This window comes from Tachysurus fulvidraco, chromosome 5 (genome assembly GCF_022655615.1).
Source record: "Tachysurus fulvidraco isolate hzauxx_2018 chromosome 5, HZAU_PFXX_2.0, whole genome shotgun sequence".
Taxonomy (NCBI): Eukaryota; Metazoa; Chordata; class Actinopteri; order Siluriformes; family Bagridae; genus Tachysurus; species Tachysurus fulvidraco.
Window position 1 is genome coordinate 4,800,510 of NC_062522.1, and position 17,298 is coordinate 4,817,807.

The 17,298-nt window shown below is 44.1% G+C and overlaps 10 non-coding genes across 10 annotated transcripts; all 10 read left to right on the top strand.

The window, feature by feature from the left end:
• Positions 1 to 1,146: 1,146 nt before the first annotated feature.
• Positions 1,147 to 1,219, top strand: trnaf-gaa. The gene has a single exon. It is a non-coding gene; the product is annotated as a tRNA-Phe (tRNA).
• A 279-nt stretch (positions 1,220 to 1,498) lies between these two features.
• Positions 1,499 to 1,580, top strand: trnas-gcu. Its single transcript has one exon. It is a non-coding gene; the product is annotated as a tRNA-Ser (tRNA).
• A 106-nt stretch (positions 1,581 to 1,686) lies between these two features.
• trnal-uag lies at positions 1,687 to 1,768 on the top strand. Its single transcript has one exon. It is a non-coding gene; the product is annotated as a tRNA-Leu (tRNA).
• Positions 1,769 to 3,620: 1,852 nt separating this feature from the next.
• Positions 3,621 to 3,693, top strand: trnaf-gaa. Its single transcript has one exon. It is a non-coding gene; the product is annotated as a tRNA-Phe (tRNA).
• Positions 3,694 to 3,972: 279 nt separating this feature from the next.
• On the top strand, positions 3,973 to 4,054 carry trnas-gcu. The gene has a single exon. It is a non-coding gene; the product is annotated as a tRNA-Ser (tRNA).
• Positions 4,055 to 4,160: 106 nt separating this feature from the next.
• Positions 4,161 to 4,242, top strand: trnal-uag. The gene has a single exon. It is a non-coding gene; the product is annotated as a tRNA-Leu (tRNA).
• Positions 4,243 to 6,097: 1,855 nt separating this feature from the next.
• On the top strand, positions 6,098 to 6,170 carry trnaf-gaa. The gene has a single exon. It is a non-coding gene; the product is annotated as a tRNA-Phe (tRNA).
• A 279-nt stretch (positions 6,171 to 6,449) lies between these two features.
• trnas-gcu lies at positions 6,450 to 6,531 on the top strand. The gene has a single exon. It is a non-coding gene; the product is annotated as a tRNA-Ser (tRNA).
• Positions 6,532 to 6,637: 106 nt separating this feature from the next.
• trnal-uag lies at positions 6,638 to 6,719 on the top strand. Its single transcript has one exon. It is a non-coding gene; the product is annotated as a tRNA-Leu (tRNA).
• A 2,753-nt stretch (positions 6,720 to 9,472) lies between these two features.
• Positions 9,473 to 9,554, top strand: trnas-gcu. Its single transcript has one exon. It is a non-coding gene; the product is annotated as a tRNA-Ser (tRNA).
• The last annotated feature ends 7,744 nt before the right edge of the window (positions 9,555 to 17,298 follow it).

A 17,298-nucleotide genomic window follows, 5' to 3' on the forward strand; every position in this document is an offset into this window, starting at 1 on the left:
CAACATAAGGCTTTGGAGCACCAATGAACTTTGCAACGCGCTTTGGATCTTGGTGTGTGAATCCTCTTTCTGGCCTGCTGTCAAGCATGAACCTGTGTAGTTTAACTGGCCTGGATATTCAAATCAGCAGGCCCAACACTCATCAGCACCAGCATCTGAGTGATGGTCATTTGCTCCACCTGGTCATCAGCCATCAGCTCCAATATCACAGTCTCTGGGTTATATATCCTTTCTTCCAGGTCATCACCCATCAGTTCCAGCACCTTAGTCTCATGGTTCTTCATCATTTTGCCAGGTCCCCAGTACATTATGCAGTATTTCCCTGCTGGTTGGATACAGATGCTAGCATCTGAGTGATGGTCATTTGCTCCACCTGGTCATCAGCCATCAGCTCCAATATCACAGTCTCTGGGTTATATATCCTTTCTTCCAGGTCATCACCCATCAGTTCCAGCACCTTAGTCTCATGGTTCTTCATCATTTTGCCAGGTCCCCAGTACATTATGCAGTATTTCCCTGCTGGTTGGATACAGATGCTTGTTAGTTCACATGAGCTCCACCAACATAAGGCTTTGGAGCACCCATGAACTTTGCAGTGCGCTTTGGATCTTGGTGTGTGAATCCTCTTTCTGGGCTGCTGTCAAGCATGATCCTGTGTAGTTTAACTGGCCTGGATATTCAAATCAGCAGGGCCAACACTCATCAGCACCAGCACCTACATCTGAGGGATTTGTTATTTGCCCCACCTGGTCATCGCCCATCAGCTCCAAAATCACAGTCTCTGGGTTATATATCCTTTCTGCCAGGTCATCACCCATCAGTTTCGGCACCGTAGTCTCAGGGTTCTTCATCATTTTGCCAGGTCCCCAGCCAACAGCCCTGAAGTCCCAGCAAAACTTTTCAAGGCACCGATTAAGCTTTTTACCTGTTCCCTCAATCTGTGCTACAGTGGGGTGTGATAAGCTAGCCCTGGGTCTGCAGCTTTCGCAACATAAGGCTATGGAGCACCACTGAACTTTGCAATGCATTGTGGGGTCTTGGCAAGACAAAAGCTTTACAAAGGTTGTGGCAGCCATGCCTTGCAGGTATGAATCTTAGGAAAAAGAGTTACCGGACCCTAAGAAAGTCACACAGGTGCACTTGCATGCCGAAATAGCTCAGTTGGGAGAGCGTTAGACTGAAGATCTAAAGGTCCCTGGTTCGATCCCGGGTTTCGGCAATTGGTTACTTTGTATGAAGACCAAGAATTTCACACGCTTTCACTCAATCTGTCCTAGAGTGGCATGTGATAAGCTAACCCAGGGTTTGCAGCCTAAGGCCACTGTTGCATGGACACAGATCCATGTTATGGATGACCAGTAAACTTTGCAGTGGCTTTGGATCTTGGTGTCCTGAACAAGACCCACTTCTTCAGCCCATTTGGAAAATGAAAATGCAGCAGAGCTACATTTAAAAAAAACTATGATTTTCTTAGCTGGGTTGGGTGTGTTTTCAGCACGACGAGGTGGCCGAGAGGTTAAGGCGATGGACTGCTAATCCGTTGTGCTCTGCACGCGTGGGTTCGAATCCCATCCTCGTCGCTGACCTCCTCTTTACCTCAACATCTTCATTTGTTGCAGGCTTTATGTGTCCCGCTCGGTCCGTGCTAGAATGCGGTGTGAATATCCAGCCTTGGGCTGCGGTGCAGGTAGCGTGGCCGAGCGGTCTAAGGCGCTGGATTTAGGCTCCAGTCTCTTTGGGGGCGTGGGTTCAAATCCCACCGCTGCCAGCAAACCTTTTCAAGGCACCGATTAAGCTTCCTACCTGTTCCCTCAATCCATGCTAGAGTGGGTGTGATAAGCTAGCCCTAGGTCTGCAGCTTTCTCAACATTATGCAGTATTTCTCTGCTGGTTGGACACAGATGCTTGTTAGTTCACATGAGCTCCGCCAACATAAGGCTATGGAGCACCAATGTACTTTGCAATGCGCTTTGGATCTTGGTATGTGAATCTTCTTTCTGGCCTGCTGTCAAGCATGATCCTGTGTAGTTTAACTGGCCTGGATATTCAAATCAGCAGGGTCAACACTCATCAGCACCAGCACCTACATCTGAGGGATGGTCATTTGCCCCACCTGGTCATCGCCCATCAGCTCCAAAATCACAGTCTCTGGGTTATATATCCTTTCTGCCAGGTCATCACCCTTCAGTGCCAGCACCTTAGTCTCAGGGTTCTTCATCATTTTGCCAGGTCCCCAGTACATTATGCAGTATTTCCCTGCTGGTTGGACACAGATGCTTGTTAGTTCACATGAGCTCCACCAACATAAGGCTTTGGAGCACCAATGAACTTTGCAACGCGCTTTGGATCTTGGTGTGTGAATCCTCTTTCTGGCCTGCTGTCAAGCATGAACCTGTGTAGTTTAACTGGCCTGGATATTCAAATCAGCAGGGCCAACACTCATCAGCACCAGCACCTACATCTGAGGGATGGTCATTTGCTCCACCTGGTCATCGCCCATCAGCTCCAAAATCACAGTCTCTGGGTTATATATCCTTTCTGCCAGGTCATCACCCATCAGTGCCAGCACCTTAGTCTCAGGGTTCATCATTTTGCCAGGTCCCCAGTACATTATGCAGTATTTCCCTGCTGGTTGGACACAGATGCTTGTTAGTTCACATGAGCTCCACCAACATAAGGCTTTGGAGCACCAATGAACTTTGCAATGCCCTTTGGATCTTGGTGTGTGAATCCTCTTTCTGGCCTGCTGTCAAGCATGATCCTGTGTAGTTTAACTGGCCTGGATATTCAAATCAGCAGGGTCAACACTCATTAGCACCAGCATCTGAGTGATGGTCATTTGCTCCACCTGGTCATCAGCCATCAGCTCCAATATCACAGTCTCTGGGTTATATATCCTTTCTTCCAGGTCATCACCCATCAGTTCCAGCACCTTAGTCTCATGGTTCTTCATCATTTTGCCAGGTCCCCAGTACATTATGCAGTATTTCCCTGCTGGTTGGATACAGATGCTTGTTAGTTCACATGAGCTCCACCAACATAAGGCTTTGGAGCACCCATGAACTTTGCAGTGCGCTTTGGATCTTGGTGTGTGAATCCTCTTTCTGGCCTGCTGTCAAGCATGATCCTGTGTAGTTTAACTGGCCTGGATATTCAAATCAGCAGGGCCAACACTCATCAGCACCAGCACCTACATCTGAGGGATGGTCATTTGCCCCACCTGGTCATCGCCCATCAGCTCCAAAATCACAGTCTCTGGGTTATATATCCTTTCTGCCAGGTCATCACCCATCAGTTTCGGCACCGTAGTCTCAGGGTTCTTCATCATTTTGCCAGGTCCCCAGCCAACAGCCCTGAAGTCCCAGCAAAACTTTTCAAGGCACCGATTAAGCTTTTTACCTGTTCCCTCAATCTGTGCTACAGTGGGGTGTGATAAGCTAGCCCTGGGTCTGCAGCTTTCGCAACATAAGGCTATGGAGCACCACTGAACTTTGCAATGCATTGTGGGGTCTTGGCAAGACAAAAGCTTTACAAAGGTTGTGGCAGCCATGCCTTGCAGGTATGAATCTTAGGAAAAAGAGTTACCGGACCCTAAGAAAGTCACACAGGTGCACTTGCATGCCGAAATAGCTCAGTTGGGAGAGCGTTAGACTGAAGATCTAAAGGTCCCTGGTTCGATCCCGGGTTTCGGCAATTGGTTCCTTTGTATGAAGACCAAGAATTTCACACGCTTTCACTCAATCTGTCCTAGAGTGGCATGTGATGAGCTAACCCAGGGTTTGCAGCCTAAGGCCACTGTTGCATGGACACAGATCCATGTTATGGATGACCAGTAAACTTTGCAGTGGCTTTGGATCTTGGTGTCCTGAACAAGACCCACTTCTTCAGCCCATTTGGAAAATGAAAATGCAGCAGAGCTACATTTAAAAAAAACTATGATTTTCTTAGCTGGGTTGGGTGTGTTTTCAGCACGACGAGGTGGCCGAGAGGTTAAGGCGATGGACTGCTAATCCGTTGTGCTCTGCACGCGTGGGTTCGAATCCCATCCTCGTCGCTGACCTCCTCTTTACCTCAACATCTTCATTTGTTGCAGGCTTTATGTGTCCCGCTCGGTCCGTGCTAGAATGCGGTGTGAATATCCAGCCTTGGGCTGCGGTGCAGGTAGCGTGGCCGAGCGGTCTAAGGCGCTGGATTTAGGCTCCAGTCTCTTTGGGGGCGTGGGTTCAAATCCCACCGCTGCCAGCAAACCTTTTCAAGGCACCGATTAAGCTTCCTACCTGTTCCCTCAATCCATGCTAGAGTGGGTGTGATAAGCTAGCCCTAGGTCTGCAGCTTTCTCAACATTATGCAGTATTTCTCTGCTGGTTGGACACAGATGCTTGTTAGTTCACATGAGCTCCGCCAACATAAGGCTATGGAGCACCAATGTACTTTGCAATGCGCTTTGGATCTTGGTATGTGAATCTTCTTTCTGGCCTGCTGTCAAGCATGATCCTGTGTAGTTTAACTGGCCTGGATATTCAAATCAGCAGGGTCAACACTCATCAGCACCAGCACCTACATCTGAGGGATGGTCATTTGCCCCACCTGGTCATCGCCCATCAGCTCCAAAATCACAGTCTCTGGGTTATATATCCTTTCTGCCAGGTCATCACCCTTCAGTGCCAGCACCTTAGTCTCAGGGTTCTTCATCATTTTGCCAGGTCCCCAGTACATTATGCAGTATTTCCCTGCTGGTTGGACACAGATGCTTGTTAGTTCACATGAGCTCCACCAACATAAGGCTTTGGAGCACCAATGAACTTTGCAACGCGCTTTGGATCTTGGTGTGTGAATCCTCTTTCTGGCCTGCTGTCAAGCATGAACCTGTGTAGTTTAACTGGCCTGGATATTCAAATCAGCAGGCCCAACACTCATCAGCACCAGCACCTACATCTGAGGGATGGTCATTTGCTCCACCTGGTCATCGCCCATCAGCTCCAAAATCACAGTCTCTGGGTTATATATCCTTTCTGCCAGGTCATCACCCATCAGTGCCAGCACCTTAGTCTCAGGGTTCTTCATCATTTTGCCAGGTCCCCAGTACATTATGCAGTATTTCCCTGCTGGTTGGACACAGATGCTTGTTAGTTCACATGAGCTCCACCAACATAAGGCTTTGGAGCACCAATGAACTTTGCAATGCCCTTTGGATCTTGGTGTGTGAATCCTCTTTCTGGCCTGCTGTCAAGCATGATCCTGTGTAGTTTAACTGGCCTGGATATTCAAATCAGCAGGGTCAACACTCATCAGCACCAGCATCTGAGTGATGGTCATTTGCTCCACCTGGTCATCAGCCATCAGCTCCAATATCACAGTCTCTGGGTTATATATCCTTTCTTCCAGGTCATCACCCATCAGTTCCAGCACCTTAGTCTCATGGTTCTTCATCATTTTGCCAGGTCCCCAGTACATTATGCAGTATTTCCCTGCTGGTTGGATACAGATGCTTGTTAGTTCACATGAGCTCCACCAACATAAGGCTTTGGAGCACCCATGAACTTTGCAGTGCGCTTTGGATCTTGGTGTGTGAATCCTCTTTCTGGCCTGCTGTCAAGCATGATCCTGTGTAGTTTAACTGGCCTGGATATTCAAATCAGCAGGGCCAACACTCATCAGCACCAGCACCTACATCTGAGGGATGGTCATTTGCCCCACCTGGTCATCGCCCATCAGCTCCAAAATCACAGTCTCTGGGTTATATATCCTTTCTGCCAGGTCATCACCCATCAGTTTCGGCACCGTAGTCTCAGGGTTCTTCATCATTTTGCCAGGTCCCCAGCCAACAGCCCTGAAGTCCCAGCAAAACTTTTCAAGGCACCGATTAAGCTTTTTACCTGTTCCCTCAATCTGTGCTACAGTGGGGTGTGATAAGCTAGCCCTGGGTCTGCAGCTTTCGCAACATAAGGCTATGGAGCACCACTGAACTTTGCAATGCATTGTGGGGTCTTGGCAAGACAAAAGCTTTACAAAGGTTGTGGCAGCCATGCCTTGCAGGTATGAATCTTAGGAAAAAGAGTTACCGGACCCTAAGAAAGTCACACAGGTGCACTTGCATGCCGAAATAGCTCAGTTGGGAGAGCGTTAGACTGAAGATCTAAAGGTCCCTGGTTCGATCCCGGGTTTCGGCAATTGGTTCCTTTGTATGAAGACCAAGAATTTCACACGCTTTCACTCAATCTGTCCTAGAGTGGCATGTGATGAGCTAACCCAGGGTTTGCAGCCTAAGGCCACTGTTGCATGGACACAGATCCATGTTATGGATGACCAGTAAACTTTGCAGTGGCTTTGGATCTTGGTGTCCTGAACAAGACCCACTTCTTCAGCCCATTTGGAAAATGAAAATGCAGCAGAGCTACATTTAAAAAAAACTATGATTTTCTTAGCTGGGTTGGGTGTGTTTTCAGCACGACGAGGTGGCCGAGAGGTTAAGGCGATGGACTGCTAATCCGTTGTGCTCTGCACGCGTGGGTTCGAATCCCATCCTCGTCGCTGACCTCCTCTTTACCTCAACATCTTCATTTGTTGCAGGCTTTATGTGTCCCGCTCGGTCCGTGCTAGAATGCGGTGTGAATATCCAGCCTTGGGCTGCGGTGCAGGTAGCGTGGCCGAGCGGTCTAAGGCGCTGGATTTAGGCTCCAGTCTCTTTGGGGGCGTGGGTTCAAATCCCACCGCTGCCAGCAAACCTTTTCAAGGCACCGATTAAGCTTCCTACCTGTTCCCTCAATCCATGCTAGAGTGGGTGTGATAAGCTAGCCCTAGGTCTGCAGCTTTCTCAACATTATGCAGTATTTCTCTGCTGGTTGGACACAGATGCTTGTTAGTTCACATGAGCTCCGCCAACATAAGGCTATGGAGCACCAATGTACTTTGCAATGCGCTTTGGATCTTGGTATGTGAATCTTCTTTCTGGCCTGCTGTCAAGCATGATCCTGTGTAGTTTAACTGGCCTGGATATTCAAATCAGCAGGGTCAACACTCATCAGCACCAGCACCTACATCTGAGGGATGGTCATTTGCCCCACCTGGTCATCGCCCATCAGCTCCAAAATCACAGTCTCTGGGTTATATATCCTTTCTGCCAGGTCATCACCCTTCAGTGCCAGCACCTTAGTCTCAGGGTTCTTCATCATTTTGCCAGGTCCCCAGTACATTATGCAGTATTTCCCTGCTGGTTGGACACAGATGCTTGTTAGTTCACATGAGCTCCACCAACATAAGGCTTTGGAGCACCAATGAACTTTGCAACGCGCTTTGGATCTTGGTGTGTGAATCCTCTTTCTGGCCTGCTGTCAAGCATGAACCTGTGTAGTTTAACTGGCCTGGATATTCAAATCAGCAGGCCCAACACTCATCAGCACCAGCATCTGAGTGATGGTCATTTGCTCCACCTGGTCATCAGCCATCAGCTCCAATATCACAGTCTCTGGGTTATATATCCTTTCTTCCAGGTCATCACCCATCAGTTCCAGCACCTTAGTCTCATGGTTCTTCATCATTTTGCCAGGTCCCCAGTACATTATGCAGTATTTCCCTGCTGGTTGGATACAGATGCTAGCATCTGAGTGATGGTCATTTGCTCCACCTGGTCATCAGCCATCAGCTCCAATATCACAGTCTCTGGGTTATATATCCTTTCTTCCAGGTCATCACCCATCAGTTCCAGCACCTTAGTCTCATGGTTCTTCATCATTTTGCCACAGATGCTTGTTAGTTCACATGAGCTCCGCCAACATAAGGCTATGGAGCACCAATGTACTTTGCAATGCGCTTTGGATCTTGGTATGTGAATCTTCTTTCTGGCCTGCTGTCAAGCATGATCCTGTGTAGTTTAACTGGCCTGGATATTCAAATCAGCAGGGTCAACACTCATCAGCACCAGCACCTACATCTGAGGGATGGTCATTTGCCCCACCTGGTCATCGCCCATCAGCTCCAAAATCACAGTCTCTGGGTTATATATCCTTTCTGCCAGGTCATCACCCTTCAGTGCCAGCACCTGGTTTAACACTACTAACTTTAAAACTTTCCCCAACACAAAATTTAATTTTCTATGAAGTCAACACGAATGGCCCAAGAATAGTTTAAATTCTTATTAAAATGATTTATTATATGAATGTTTTCCCACTAAGCATTAGTATCTGCTCATGAAAAGAGAAAAACTCAGAAAAGCTGTTCTGTGTATGTGTGTGTGTTCAGCTTTGGAAATTAAGTCATAACAATCAATCTTGTTTTCACAGTGTTCTTCAGTAGCGGGCACACCTGGCCCCTTGCCAGATGGCCCTTATCGCTCCTCGTTAAAATCGTCTCCTTATTGGCTAAAGGGACGTCAGGGTCTCGCTCCTTATTACTGGCTGGTCCAACTGCCAAACAAATACCGGTTACCGGGTATTGGCTTCTAAGCTTGTCTATCTCTGCTCTACGGGGCACCTATTGGCTCATGTAAAGCTGGACTACAAACATGACACCGAATTTGTAGTTCATCAACTAGGAAGCGAGAGTCTGAAAAAAAATGGACGGGAGTAAACTCCGTGCACAGTCTTCGGTCAAAAAAATAACTATTGTAAGGCGAACACAGCAATTTGGATTAAAAGGCTTAGATACTTCTTGGATCCTTGGGTATTTATGAAAAAATATTGAAAACTATGACGCGAAGTGAATCAGATGAATCAGGTGAATCTTATTTTCACTCAGTGTGTCTCATACAGTTCTCTGCTATAATTGAATGCTTGTGTAACTTAAATAAATGTTATGTTCTGCTTGTGTGACAGCGCATTTTTCCGTTGCAACTCATTTTATAAGATCTTATAAGTGCCATAAAACACTTCACAATTGCTTGTTTGTACTTTATCACACATCAAACTGAATCGTCACTCAGTTTGACAATACACCAATACACATGTGCCAGGTCATCACCCATCAGTTTCAGCACCGTAGTCTCAGGGTTCTTCATCATTTTGCCAGGTCCCCAGCCAACAGCCCTGAAGTCCCAGCAAAACTTTTCAAGGCACTGATTAAGCTTTTTACCTGTTCCCTCAATCTGTGCTACAGTGGGGTGTGGTAAGCTAGCCCTGGGTCTGCAGCTTTCGCAACATAAGGCTATGGAGCACCACTGAACTTTGCAATGCATTGTGGGGTTTCGGCAATTGGTTCCTTTGTATGAAGACCAAGAAATTCACACGCTTTCACTCAATCTGTCCTAGAGTGGCATGTGATAAGCTAACCCAGGGTTTGCAGCTTAAGGCCATATTTCACTGCTGGATGGACACAGATCCATGTTATGGAGCACCAGTAAACTTTGCAGTGGCTTTGGATCTTGGTGTCCTGAACAAGACCCACTTCTTAAGCCCATTTGGAAAATGCCAAAATGCTGCAGAGCTACGTTTAAAAAAAACTATGATTTTCTTAGCGTGGTTGTGTGTGTTTTCAGCATGACGAGGTGGCTGAGAGGTTAAGGCGATGGACTGCTAATCCATTGTGCTCTGCACGCGTGGGTTTGAATCCCATCCTTGTCGCTGATCTCCTCTTTACCTCAACACCTTCATTTGTTGCAGGCTTTATGTGTCCCGCTCGGTCCGTGCTAGAATGCGGTGTGAATATCCAGCCGTGAGTGCTTGATTCACTGAATTCACAGCAACGGTGCTGAGTTCCCACTCATACACACAAAAGAGGTCTTATGTCCTACTTAACACCCTGAAATGCAACTGTTTGATTTGTGCACACACTTAATCCATTTGGGGTGCTAATCAGGTTTATTCCCAATTCGCAAATCAAATCCATTCCCATCAGATTAATTGGGCAGCATTCAGATAGCATTCAGATAGAACCTACTTCTATGCCGTTCTTCTTCTTCTTCTTCCTGACATTATCTGTTTCAATTTGGGTCAGGTTACCTCTCAGCAAGTCTAACTGTTTCATGCTAAAACTGCCTCCGTCTGGGAAGCCACACTCCGTCACCCACCACATTGGTTGTGACACAGAATCAGGACCATAATTAGTTGTCATATAATTCACATTAGGTCCAGTGACACACTGTGTTTTTACTGAGTTTGCTCTTGGATTTACTGTTGCCCATGACTATCTGAGTTTAATGTTAACAGTCTCTGTGCCAGAAAGCCTGTTGTGTCTTAATGTCTTAAGTCCTATTTGGACGGGACTAGTTTTACAGGGGGTCTTTAGAGAAATTTCAGTTTTACAGACGTACTTTGTGATTTTAATCCCGTCCGAATCTGCCATGTCTGTCTTTTTCTCACACAACCTGTGTAAAAATTCCAGGGCAAATTACCTACTGTTTTTCAGCAAAATCGGCGCTCCTCTGAGAAATCTAATCCCGTCTGAATGTGAATATCTGTGATTGCCGAAAATGTTTTTTCCAAAACACGTTTTCTTGTCTGTTTTGGTCAATGTGAACTACCGTATTAACCCTAGCACACCGTACCTGCACACCAATAATGGATCTAAATGTGTTTGTTACCCTGCGAAGAAATAAAAAAAATGAAATCAACAAGAAGAGCCAAATCATGGAAATTGTTACGACTGGCTACTGTAATATCAGTTTTAGGTATCAGTTTTTCATTTCTCAGTCAATTACATAATGTGAAAATTATATAAAAACGTATTTATTCCAGTGGGTTTATAAGAAGTTCTATATAAAACCATATGATGTTAAACAGTTTTTACATTTGTTTTTTTTTATTATTATTTTTACTATTATTATAAAATGTATAACATTTTTAAACACTTAACAAGTTAGGATGTTTACAGTTTAAAGTGCTTAAATGTAAATTTACTTAATTTCTAAATATATTTTATCATATTTTATCAAATATAACCATACGCAATCCACGCATCCTGGACATGTGGTCTTGTGCAACGCCCACATGTAAAACACAATCACTCCTACCTCCGTAATAAACACAGAGATGTTAGTCCCACCCGAATCCATACATGAAATGACAGTCATCGGCTGAAAAAAATTCTAACTCAAACGTCGTTTGGAAAACTAGTCCCGTCCAAATAGTGCTTTAGTCTCTTATTCTCTATCTGTTCTCTGTGTTATGTGTGTGTGCTCTATCCTTTTAGTTGGCCTTTTCTCTTTTCCCCTAACCTGCTTTGCTCTCCAGAGTGTCTATGCCGAGCTTGTCAGCCCTTAGCGGTTGGTTTTCTGAAAACCTCGCAAACAAGTCACCTTTTGCACCTAATCCCAGATTAGTGTTGTGCTTTACTTTTTATTTATAGACCATGCACTAGGTGCCTATCCAGGTCTCTGACCTGTCGAAAGATCCTTCAAGTCAAGGCTTGAGGCCCTCAAGCCACCCTGGGAATCCCAGAAGTCGACTCTCAAGTGCGAAATCCTGCTGACTACGCCAACTTTATCTGGAAGAGGTTTGAGAGATTTAAAGTATAAAGTATCACACTGGTAGGCATGGGCAAGAGTAAAAAAGTTTCACAATTTATTGTGTTCAGCTGCGCAGCAGTACCCAACACTCCGCGTATAGCATGAGATTGATCATTGATTACATCAAGATTTTATAGACAGAACCCAAACAAAAAAGACATGTAAAAGCAAAACATCATCAATCATTGGCTCACAATCACTGCCTGCTCATCTCTTGATCAAGCTAATCTGGACCTGACAAGGTCTGCTAGAAGGTCTACAAGAACGTTTACTGGAAGCTGTTTATGCCTAATTCCCGACAACTCGTCTCCAGTCCCTTCGGACATTGTCATAATCTAAGAAAACAACCACTGGCAATGACAGTTTCTATCCACAACAGCTACAAGGTAAAAGCATAGAAGAACAAGTGTGACGCCACCAAAACACACGTGGTGTGATGCCACCAAAACACACGTGAGGCACTTCCCCTCACTGGGCTGAGTGTTTTGATATATGACACGTCCATGTTGTGCAAAATAAATATTTTCGCTTATTTTGGGGCGGGGCTACACGTGATGTCACGTGATGTGACCAAAACACACGTGAGGCACTACCCCTCATTGGGCTGAGTGTTTTGATATATGATGTCCATGTTGTGCTAACTTTTTGATCTCGCTTACTTTGGGGGCGGGGCTACACGTGACGTCGTGTGACGTGACCAAAACACGCGTGAGGCAGTTCCCCTCATCGGGCTGAGTGTTTTGATATACGACACGTCTATGTTGTGCAAAATTTATGATTTTGCTCATTTGGGGGGCAGGGCTACATGTGATGTCACGTGACATCACCAAAACACACGTGAGGCACTTCTCCTTATTGGGCTGAGTGTTTTGATATATGACATGTCCATGTTGTGCAAAATTTATGATTTCGCTTATTTTGGGGGCGGTGCTACACGTGACGTTACCAAAACACACGTTAGGCGCTTCCCCTCATTGGGCTGAGTGTTTTGATATATGACATGTCTATGTTGTCCTAACTTTTTGATTTCGCTTACTTTGGGGGCGGGGATACACGTTACGTCACGTGACGTGACCAAAACATGTGTGAGGCAGTTCCCCTCACCGGGCTGAGTGTTTTGATATTTGACATGTCCATGTTGTGCTAACTTTTTGATTTTGCTTATTTGGGGGGCGGGGCTACTCGTGATGTCACGTGACGTGACCAAAACACGCGTGAGGCAGTTCCCCTCATAAGGCTGTGTTTTGATATATGACATGTCCATGGTGTGCTAACTTTTTGATTTTGCTTATTTTTGATTTTGCTTTTTGTTGTAAGATCTATCACTCCCGGCCTCAGCCTTTCAAGATTAAAAGCAATTTGATGCTTCCCCATTTAAAAATCATCCTAAAGGGCAATTTCAAAGGGGATGGGCCCACCAATTTGTACCACAAACTGGTAAACATCACACAAGATAATCGGGAATCACCTCAAAACTTCTTGTTCAGGGCCATAGAGCTGAAAGAGAGACTTCTCGGTGAGGCCGAGGAGCAGTACAGTATAGTGTTGAGCTCATTCAAAAGAAGTTCTTACGGTCTGTCAGTACTTGCCTTATAAGAGACCACATAAAATTTCAGTTGACAGTTGACTTGGAAAACCAATGTATTACAGATTATTGTGAGGATGAATGAGGTATTGAAATTACCATCTTCATTCTGGGAAGCTCAAATTCTTAGCCATGAAGTGGGCAATATGTGAACTATTGGGACAGCGCTGTGTGAGGAAATAATAATAATAATAATAATAATAATAATAATAATAATAATAATAATAACTTTTATTTTCTATAGCACCTTTAATGGAACATCTCAAAGCGCTTTACAAAAGCAGAATTAAAACAACAAAAATACACACATAATATAAAGATTAAAATTAAAGCAACCAAAAATAGACTATAAAATAAGCATTATGTAAAATTACAATTAGTCAAATTAAAAGTTACCCTAAAAAAATAAGTTTTGAGCTGAGATTTAAAAGTGCCAAGAGATGTTGCTTGCCTTATCTTAGTTGACAATGAATTCAACAGTTTTGGAGCTAGTGAAGAGAAGGCCCTATTTCCCATCGATTTTAAACGAGTTAAAGGAACAGTTAAAAGAGCAGCTTCAGAAGAACGAAGGTCGCGAGATGGAATATAAGGAATTAAAATCAACCCTAAACCTAATGGGGAGCCAGTGCAAGGACTCCAAATTGGGAGTAATGTGATCTTTTAACTTTGTTCTAGTAAGAATTTTGCACTACCTGTAATTTGTTTAAGGTAGCTTTAGACACCCCAGCCAAAAAGGCATTGCAGTAATCAATACGGGAAAACACAAAAGAGTTGATCAGTCTCTCAGCAACAGAAAATGTCAGCATTGGACGCAATCTGTCAATATTCCTGAAATGGAAGAACAAAGATTTAACCGTATTTTGGATATGTGGCTCAAACGTTAAATTGGCATCAAATATTATGCCTAGATTCCTCAATTTTGTTTGAAACTCCACATTTAAACCGTCAAAAGTTAGCTTGACTGATCTGGCTTTGCGTAGTTGGTGGGGTGAGCCAACAAGCATAATCTCAGTCTTTTCACTGTTAAGACAAAGAAAATTTTCTGTCATCCATTCTTTCATCTTAGAAATACATTCAGAAAGAAAATCAACAGGCACAGTTTTGTTAGGTTTAAAATGAATATAGATCAGCTGCATAAAAATGAAATTTTAGACCAAGTGATCTCAAAAGCTGGCCAAGAGGGAAAACATAAATATTAAAAAGCAGAGGGCCCAAGATTGATTCCTGAGGCACCCCAGATTAAACAACGTTAACCTCAGAACTAAATCCACCCATGGCAAAAAACTGCTTCCGATCATTGAAGTAGGACTTAAACCAATTTAAAACAGTATCAGAGACACCAAAAGCAGTTTCAAGATGAGTAATTAAAACTGAAAGATCAATGGTGTCAAATGCGGCACTGAGATCAAGAAGGATCAAAACTGAAAGACAGCCTGAATCTTAGGCAGTTAATAAGTCATTGGTAAACCTGACCAGGGCAGTTTCTGTACTATGGAATTTATGAAAGCCCGATTACAAAGGCTCAAAGAGATTGTTCTCAGTTAAATGAGAAATTAACTGAGTAGCAACAACTCTCTCCAGAAGTTTAGCAAGAAAAGAGAGATTAGATATGGGACGGAAATTAGCAAGGTTCTCATAGTCTATATATTTTTTTTTAGGTACCGGGGTGATCGCAGCCGTTTTAAAAGCTGTTGGGACAACCCCAGTACACAAAGAGTCATTTATAATGCTCAAAACAATGGGACCCAAAGAAGTAAAACATGACTGAAACAAACCAGTGGGTATGGGATCTAGTAAAGAAGTGGCTGCTTTCATTTTAGAAACCCCTACAAAAAGACAATGCATGTCAAGTGTAGAAAATGTTGAAAACGTATAACCAGAATAAAAGGGAGCAAAAACAGAAGACAATGAAGAAGAAGCACAAAAACCTCTACGAAAATTATCGACCTTTGTGCCAAAGAAATGCAGGAACTTATTACAGAGATGATCAGAAGCAGTAACATGAGAGACAGTTTTATGATTTAGCAATTTGTTAAGAGAATTGAAAAGTTGTCTTGAATTTCCTTGATTGTCGTTAATCATATTAGAAAAATAATCAGATCTGGCAGTAACAATACCAGCCTTATATTCTTGTAGGCAGTCATTCCAAATTTGATGATGTACAGTCAGACCTGAGAGATGCCACCTACACTCCATTTTACGGCAAGATGTCTTCATTATACGCAAATCTTCATTATACCAAGGAGCAGGACGTACAAATGAAACAGAGTGTGACTTTAGAGGAGCAAATAAGTCCAGGTCAGATAAGAGAGCAGAATTTAACATGGAATCCCTTGACTCTAGAGAATCAGATGGAGAGAAACTACTTAGTGAAAAGTCCGAAGGGCCAATGACCACCATTTCCGCTATGTCAAGATACGAGAGGAGGCAGTGTTGGCAACAGGTATGTGCATATCAAAAAAGACTGCCAGATGATCAGACAACCCTAAATCAACAGTAGACAACTGAGACACAAAAGATCCATTTACATCACAAGGTCTAATATATGTCCTTTGTTATGTGTCGTACAGTCAACAGACTGATACAATCAAAGCACTCCAGCAAAGCCAAGAAATCCTTTGTTAAAGCAGACTCCTTTTTGTCCATTTGGATATTAAAGTCCCCCCAAAAAAGAGTTCTATCAAATTTGAGGCACAGATATGACAGCAGATCCGCAAAAAGTCTTTGTTTGCTTTAGGAGGCCGGTAGACTGTAGCTATAGCAGTTGAGTGACACTCGGAAACTGACAAAAAGAGACATTCAAATGAAGAAAACAGAGGAACAGTTACAGGTCTTAATTTGTAATGCTGGTTGTACAATATAATAATGCCACCACGTCTACCAGTGGATCACGGAAGATTGAATAACCCGTAGCCGGCAGGAGTAAGTTCATTAAAGAGAAGACCGTCCGATTGTTTGTGCCATGTTTCGACTAGACTTCCCAGATGATGTAAGATATAGTCACAGCTTTGTTGTTGACAGAGCGAGCATTAAAAAACGCCTTAAGTAGCACTTAAGCCGGAGTATACCAGCATCGCCACAGTTAGCATAGGTATCATGTGCCAGATAATAATTCCGTTTCAAGTTCAACAGTTGGCAAGCAGTGTACCTCAGTGCCATGCAGGAGGAATCCACACCGACAGCAGACCCGCAGAAGTGTAAATCCTGAGCAGGGCAACAGGAGAGTTGGTTCCAGCAGCAGACATTAAGAATTAGGGACAAAAAGCTGACTAATAAAACGTTATCCGACATCGCAATACAATAAAACAAAATATTGTTTACTCTTCAGATGCTCCAAAACTGTGGTCTGATAATTAAACAAACATGATAATAATTTGTAAAACAAACAAACAAAGCGGGAGAAAGGAGCGGCAGCCAAAATGCACCCTTCAACCCAGATGTTCGCAATGGATGACCCATTGGCTTTCAGCTGGATGACATTGAAAGAATCCAAAGAATAGGATCCAGTGATCAGCAAAGTGCTGGGTTGCATTAAGAAAGGCAAATGGCAAAAAGTTGGTGAATGGAGTGGTCATGATGGCCGGTCAGTACTAATAATTGAGAGGAAAAATTTAATCCTGGAAAACAGCAACCCGTTCATGTGCTGTCCAGGAAATTTCACAGCTTGGCTTTTAAGGAGTTGCATGAGAACATGGGTCATCTCGGTGTAGAGCGGACGCTTCACCTGATAAGAGACAGATTTCACTGGCCACATCTGCAAAATATGTTGAACATCATGTCTGAAGAGTGTGTCATTGCTTGAAGACAAAATGCCCCAACAAGCCAAATCGAGCACCACTCACCTCCATTGAAACAACACACCCCTTTGAGCTGGTTTCAGTTGACTTCCTCCACCTGGAGAGATTTAGAGGTGGATATGAGTACATCTTGGTCGTCATGGACCATTTCACATGCTTTGCCCAAACCTATGTATGCCTCAAGAAATCAACCAAAACAACAGACCAAAAGATCTTTGTGGATTTTGTGTTTAGGTTTGGGTTCCATGCAAGGCTGCATCATGATCAGGGGATGGAGTTTGATAACCAGTTAAAGCAACAGGATTTGCACCATACTACCTGCTGTTTGGATGTCACAGAAGGCTCCTATTGATATAATGTTCAACCTGATTCCCGGGGACCAATCAACATCTCATCCTGACTATGTGAAAAATTGTAGGAAACGAATGGATCAGGCCTAGTGGCTGGCTTCAGAAGCATCGAAAGTAGAGGGTGTAAAA